Source organism: Aegilops tauschii, chromosome 7 (assembly GCF_002575655.3).
Source record: "Aegilops tauschii subsp. strangulata cultivar AL8/78 chromosome 7, Aet v6.0, whole genome shotgun sequence".
NCBI classification, from domain to species: domain Eukaryota; kingdom Viridiplantae; phylum Streptophyta; class Magnoliopsida; order Poales; family Poaceae; genus Aegilops; species Aegilops tauschii.
In genome coordinates, this window is record NC_053041.3 from 547,246,144 (window position 1) to 547,252,137 (window position 5,994).

Genomic DNA, 5,994 nt, shown 5'->3' on the forward strand with positions numbered 1-5,994 from the left:
AAAGCGTCGTGGCAGGATCTACGTGTGAAGCGGAGTACATAGCTGCTTCGGAAGCAGCAAATGAAGGAGTCTGGATGAAGGAGTTCATATCTGATCTAGGTGTAATACATAGTGCATTGGGTCCAATGAAAATCTTTTGTGACAATACTGGAGCAATTGCCTTGGCGAAGGAATCCAGATTTCACAAGAGAACCAAGCACATCAAGAGACGCTTCAATTCCATCCGCGATCTAGTCAAGGAGGGAGACATAGAAGTTTGCAAAATACATGCGGATCTGAATGTTGCAGACCCGTTGACTAAGCCTCTTCCACGAGCAAAACATGATCAGCACCAAGACTCCATGGGTGTTAGAATCATTACTATGTAATCTAGATTATTGACTCTAGTGCAAGTGGGAGACTGAAGGAAATATGCCATAGAGGCAATAATAAAGTTGTTATTTATATTTCCTTATATCATGATAAATGTTTATTATTCATGCTAGAATTGTATAACCGGAAACTTGGTACATGTGTGAATACATAGACAAACAGAGTGTCCCTAGTAGGCCTCTACTTGACTAGCTCGCTAATCAAAGATGGTTAAGTTTCCTAGCCATAGACATGTGTTGTCATTTGATGAACGGGATCACATCATTAGAGGATGATGTGATGGACAAGACCCATCCGTTAGCTCAGCATAATGATCGTTTAAGTTTTATTGCTATTGCTTTCTTCATGACTTATACATGTTCATCTGACTATGAGATTATGCAACTCCCGAATACCAGAGGAACACCTTGTGTGCTATCAAACGTCACAACGTAACTGGGTGATTAGAAAGATTCTCTACAGGTGTCTCCGAAGGTGTTTGTTGGGTTGGCATAGATCAAGATTAGGATTTGTCACTCCATGTATCGGAGAGGTATCTCTAGGCCCTCTTAGTAATGCTCGTCACTATATCCTTGCAAGCAATGTGACTAATGAGTTAGTTACTGGATGATGCATTACGGAACGAGTAAAGAGACTTGCCGGTAACGAGATTGAACTAAGTATGATGATACTGACGATCGAATCTCAGGCAAGTAACATACCGATGACAAAGGGAACAACGTATGTTGTTATGCGGTTTGACCGATAAAGATCTTCGTAGAATATGTAGGAGCCAATATGAGCATCCAGGTTCCGCTATTGGTTATTGACCGGAGACGTGTCTCGGTCATGTCAACATAGTTCTCGAACCCGTAGGGTCCACACGCTTAACGTTCGATGACGATTTGTATTATGAGTTATGTGATTTGATGACCGAAGTTTGTTCGAAATCCCGGATGAGATCACGGACATGACGAGGAGTCTCGAAATTGTCGAGACATAAAGATTCATATATTGGAAGGTTACATTCAGACATCGGAATGGTTCGGGTCGTTTCGGATAAGTTTCGGAGTACCGGGGGTTACCGGACCCCCCCCCCCCCCAGGAAGTTCATGGGCCTTAGCGGAAAGGAGAGGAGGGCCACAAGGGAGGCCGCCCCCCCATAGCCAGTCTGAATTGGACTAGGGAGGGGGGCGGCGCCCCCTCTTTCCTTCTCCCCTCTTCCTCCTTCCCTCCTTCTCCCTCTCTTGGATGGAAGGGGACTCCAACTAGGATTGGGAATCCTAGTTGGACTCCCCATGGCGCGCGCCCCCCTTGGCCGGCCTCCTCCCCCTCCCATCCTTTATATACGTGGGAAGGGGCACCCCAAAGGACACACAAGTTTCTCTTAGCCGTGTGTGGTGCCCCCCTCCACAGTTACACACCTCGATCATATCGTCGTAGTGCTTAGGCGAAGCCCTACACCGGTAACTTCATCATCACCTTCGCCATGCCGTCGTGCTGACGGAACTCTCCCTCGGCCTCAACTGGATCAAGAGATCGAGGGACGTCATCGAGCTGACGTGTGCTGAACGCGGAGGTGCCGTACGTTCGGTACTTGGATCGGTTGGGTCGCGAAGATATTCGACTACATCAACCGCGTTACTAAACGCTTCCGCTTTTGGTCTACGAGGGTACATGGACACACTCTCCCTGCTCGTTGTTATGCATCTCCTAGATAGATCTTGCGTGATCATAGGTAAAATTTCTGAAATACTGCGTTCCCCAACAGCAACAATAGAGCGCAAAGAGCCTTTATGTACGAGGCTGCATGGACAAGACATTCTAGATATAAGGAAATGGTGATGGATGCTTGGCGGGATGCACATGCAGCCAACCAGGAGGATGCGGGACTGGGTGCAGCATGCAACAAGCTGGGGTTGCTATCCAAGTCAATGCATGAATGGAGCCGGAGAGTTTTTGGATCTATTAAACGCCAGATTGCTCATTTGAAGGGACAACTCCGTGAGGCTAAAGAGAGAGTTGTGCACACTGGGTACAGACAAGAGATCAAGGACATTGAGGACCAGCTCCATGAGGTATATGAAAGAGAGGAAATATTCTACAAGGAGAGATCCCGAGTGGACTAGCTACTAAAGGGCGATCAGAATACCAAATACTTTCAAAATAGAGCGACACACAGGAAGCGCAAGAATACTGTCAAGGCGTTGATACAGGAGGATGGAGTGAAGTGCACTAATGATGAAGGTATGCGTGCAATGTCAGCAAGCTTTTATGCTAATTTATTCACATCAGAAGGATCCAATGAAGGTGAGAGATTATTACAACATATTGACCCAATGGTGACGGAGGAGATGAATACTAGGCTCACGGCTGTGTTCACTGATGAAGAAATCGAGACGGCATTATTTCAGATGGGACCAACCAAAACGCCAGGTCCGGATGGGTTCCCAGCGATGTTTTATCAACGACACTGGTCATTGGTAAAGGATGATGTTTGCTTGGCTTTTCGGGATTTTCTGGCAGGAAAGGCAGCGCCGAACGGCTTTAATGACACTATCATTGTTATGATTCTGAAAGTTAACTCACCGGAGTTACTCTCGCAGTTTCGACCCATTAGTCTTTGTAACGTCTTGTATAAAGTTACTGCAAAAACTTTGGCAAATAGGTTGAAAGTGGTGTTGCCGCTTATGATTTCAGAGGAGCAAAGTGCCTTTGTCCCTGGCCGGTTGATCACAGATAATGTATTGGTGGCCTATGAGTGCATACACGCCATTAGAACAAGGAAGAGAAAGAAACCGTTATGTGCAGTAAAGCTTGACATGATGAAGGCATACGATAGAGTTGGATGGGTTTTTCTAGAGCAAATGATGACGAGGTTTGGCTTCTCTAGTCACTGGACAGAGATGGTGATGAGGTGCGTCGCGTCAGCGAGATTTTCAGTTAAGATGAATGGTGGCCTCTCTCAAAGTTTTCTACCAACCAGAGGGCTACGACAGGGGAATCCTTTGTCACCGTACCTTTTTCTTTTCTGTGTGGAAGGTTTTTCGGCTCTCTTGAGAAGCGCTCAGGTGACAAAGGAGATTAAAGGAGTTTCCTTTGGGAGCACTGGCCCCACGGTCACTCACCTTCTGTTTGCGGATGACAGTGTGGTGTTTCTAGAGGGGTCCCAATCAAACTTTGAAGCACTCCGTACGATATTACAGGACTATGAGGTGGCATCAGGACAAAAGGTTAATTTGCAAAAGTCTTCCATCTTTTTTGGTAAGGGTAGTAAGGAGGAGGATAAAGCAATTCTCAAGCAAGCAGTGGGCATAGAGACAGAGGCCCCGAGTGAGAGGTACTTGGGACTCCCCACGGTGGTGGGAAGATCCAAAGACGGAACTTTCAAATATGTCAAAGAGAGTGCTAGAGGAAAAGTTTCAGGATGGAAGGGACAAGGCCTCTCCAAGACAGCGAGGGAGGTACTAATTAAATCTGGTCTCCAATCCACACCAACATTCACCATGAGCTGTTTTCAACTCACAAAGAAAATGTGCGGGAACCTGTCATCGATCTCTTCAAACTTCTGGTGGGGTGCGGTGAATGGTGAAAGGAAGGTGCACTGGATTGCATGGGACAAGATGTGCACTAGGAAGCATGAAGGAGGCCTTGGGTTTCGTGATCCGGAAGCATTCAACCAAGCCCTGCTAGTGAAGCAGGCTTGGCGTATTTTGCAGGTTCCATCATTGCTCTATGCGAGGGTACTAAAAGCTAGATATTAAAGTGATGGATGAATTCTGAATGCTACATGTCCAGGAGGAGGATCTTTCACTTTCAAAAGTATTCTACATGGCCGAAATCTTCTGCTAGATGGACTAATCAGGAGGATCGGTGATGGGTCAAGAATTAGGATACATCATGACAATTGGATCCCAAGGAAAGGTAGCCTGAAGCCACTGGGCTAGGACTACATACATGGGATTAACCGAGTTAGTGATCTGCTGGACCACCAGGGCCGTTCATGGGATGTAAGCAAAGTTCAACGGATGTTCCCTCCAGATGAAGCAAATGAAATATTGCAGATCACAGTAGGAGGGTCGGGCATGGAGGACTACTTGGCATGGAATTACACAAAAAATGGTACGTTCACTGTCAGGTCCGCTTACCACCTACGTATGACACAAAAACGACTCAAGTCCGAACGGCCGAGATCGTCGTCGTCGGTGGCAGATCACAAGTCATGGTTAAGTTTGTGGGATACAGTAGCTCCTGGCAAGGTTAAAACACACGCATGGCGTTTGATTCAGAATGGTCTGGCAGTAGGCTCGGAGCTTCATAGGAGGAGAATTGAACCTGGGGTATTTTTGCGTCGCTTGTGTTCGTGAGGAAACAAATTACCACAGGTTTTGGGGTTGTCATCACTCAGCGAATTTCTGGAATGTCATGCACTCGGAATTGGGAGTTCCGGTGGCGATCCCACCGGTGTCCGCTAGCTCCCAGAGTGTTCTGGCAAGATTGTTGCTGACTTGGTTTGCCGAAGAATCTGATGATGAAAAAGCAGTTATGGTTCAAGGTGTATACGGGCTATGGCTGGCGAGGAATAATGCGCGGGATGGCAAAAGGATAGAAGAACCGGCTGATATAGTGCGGTCAGTGGTAAAGGTTATGGAAGAATGGCAGAACATCCATGGCCGCAAGAGTAAAAGTGCAAAGCTGAACCTAATACAGAAGTGGGAGCCGCCGGATCTGGGATGGATAAAAGTGAACATTGATGGAGCAGCATCGAAAAATGGAGACAAAGGAGGAGTGGGAGTGGTCTTTAGAAACGACGAAGGGGCTTATTTAGGGGGAGCTTGCCACTCTTTCCATCCGTCCGTAGACCCGGCAAAGATGGAGCTTCAGGCTTGCCGGCGTGCTGCACTGCTGGCGGATGAAGTGAATGCCACCGATCTGCACATTGAGACGGATTGTAAAGAAATTGCGTCGAAGCTTCATAGTAAAGAAAGAGACTTGTCTACACTGGGGCCGCTGATTGAGGAAGTTAAACAACTGCTGGAGTCTCGCCAACAATGGAAGGTGAGCTGGGTTAGAAGGACTGCAAATGGCGCAGCTCATAGCTTAGCTAAGGTAGGCATGATGAATGATTTTGTGTCAGGTTTGGCTACATGAGCCACCTGATTGTATCCTGGAGATTATATCGGCAGAGATCCCTGCCTACCATGAATAAATAGAGGACGTGTTGAACTTCAAAAAATAGATGTTGGTGTTCCGCGCATACTGAGTAACCGAGTGACCGAATATGGCCGACTCATTTAGCTGTTTAACATGTATAGGGATTCCGGTTTTGAGAAGGTTCTAAATCTTGGCCTGGCTGTTTTTTTTTCTTTTTTCTGTATAGGTTTGTTTCAGTTTTCCTTTTCTTTCCTTTTAAAAAAATCCAAAAATCAGAATTTTTTTAAAAATGATACAAATTTTGAAGAATTATTTGTGATTAAAAAAGCATTTTAAATAAATGTTTGCAGATTTGAAAATGCTTTTGTGCTTTCGAAAAGTGCTCAATTTCTTTTGAATTTTTGTTGTGTTGACAAAAAAAACGCAATTACGAAATGAAGTTAAAATTTTGTGCACAAATCTTTGTGTTTTCGAAAAATGCTGGAATAT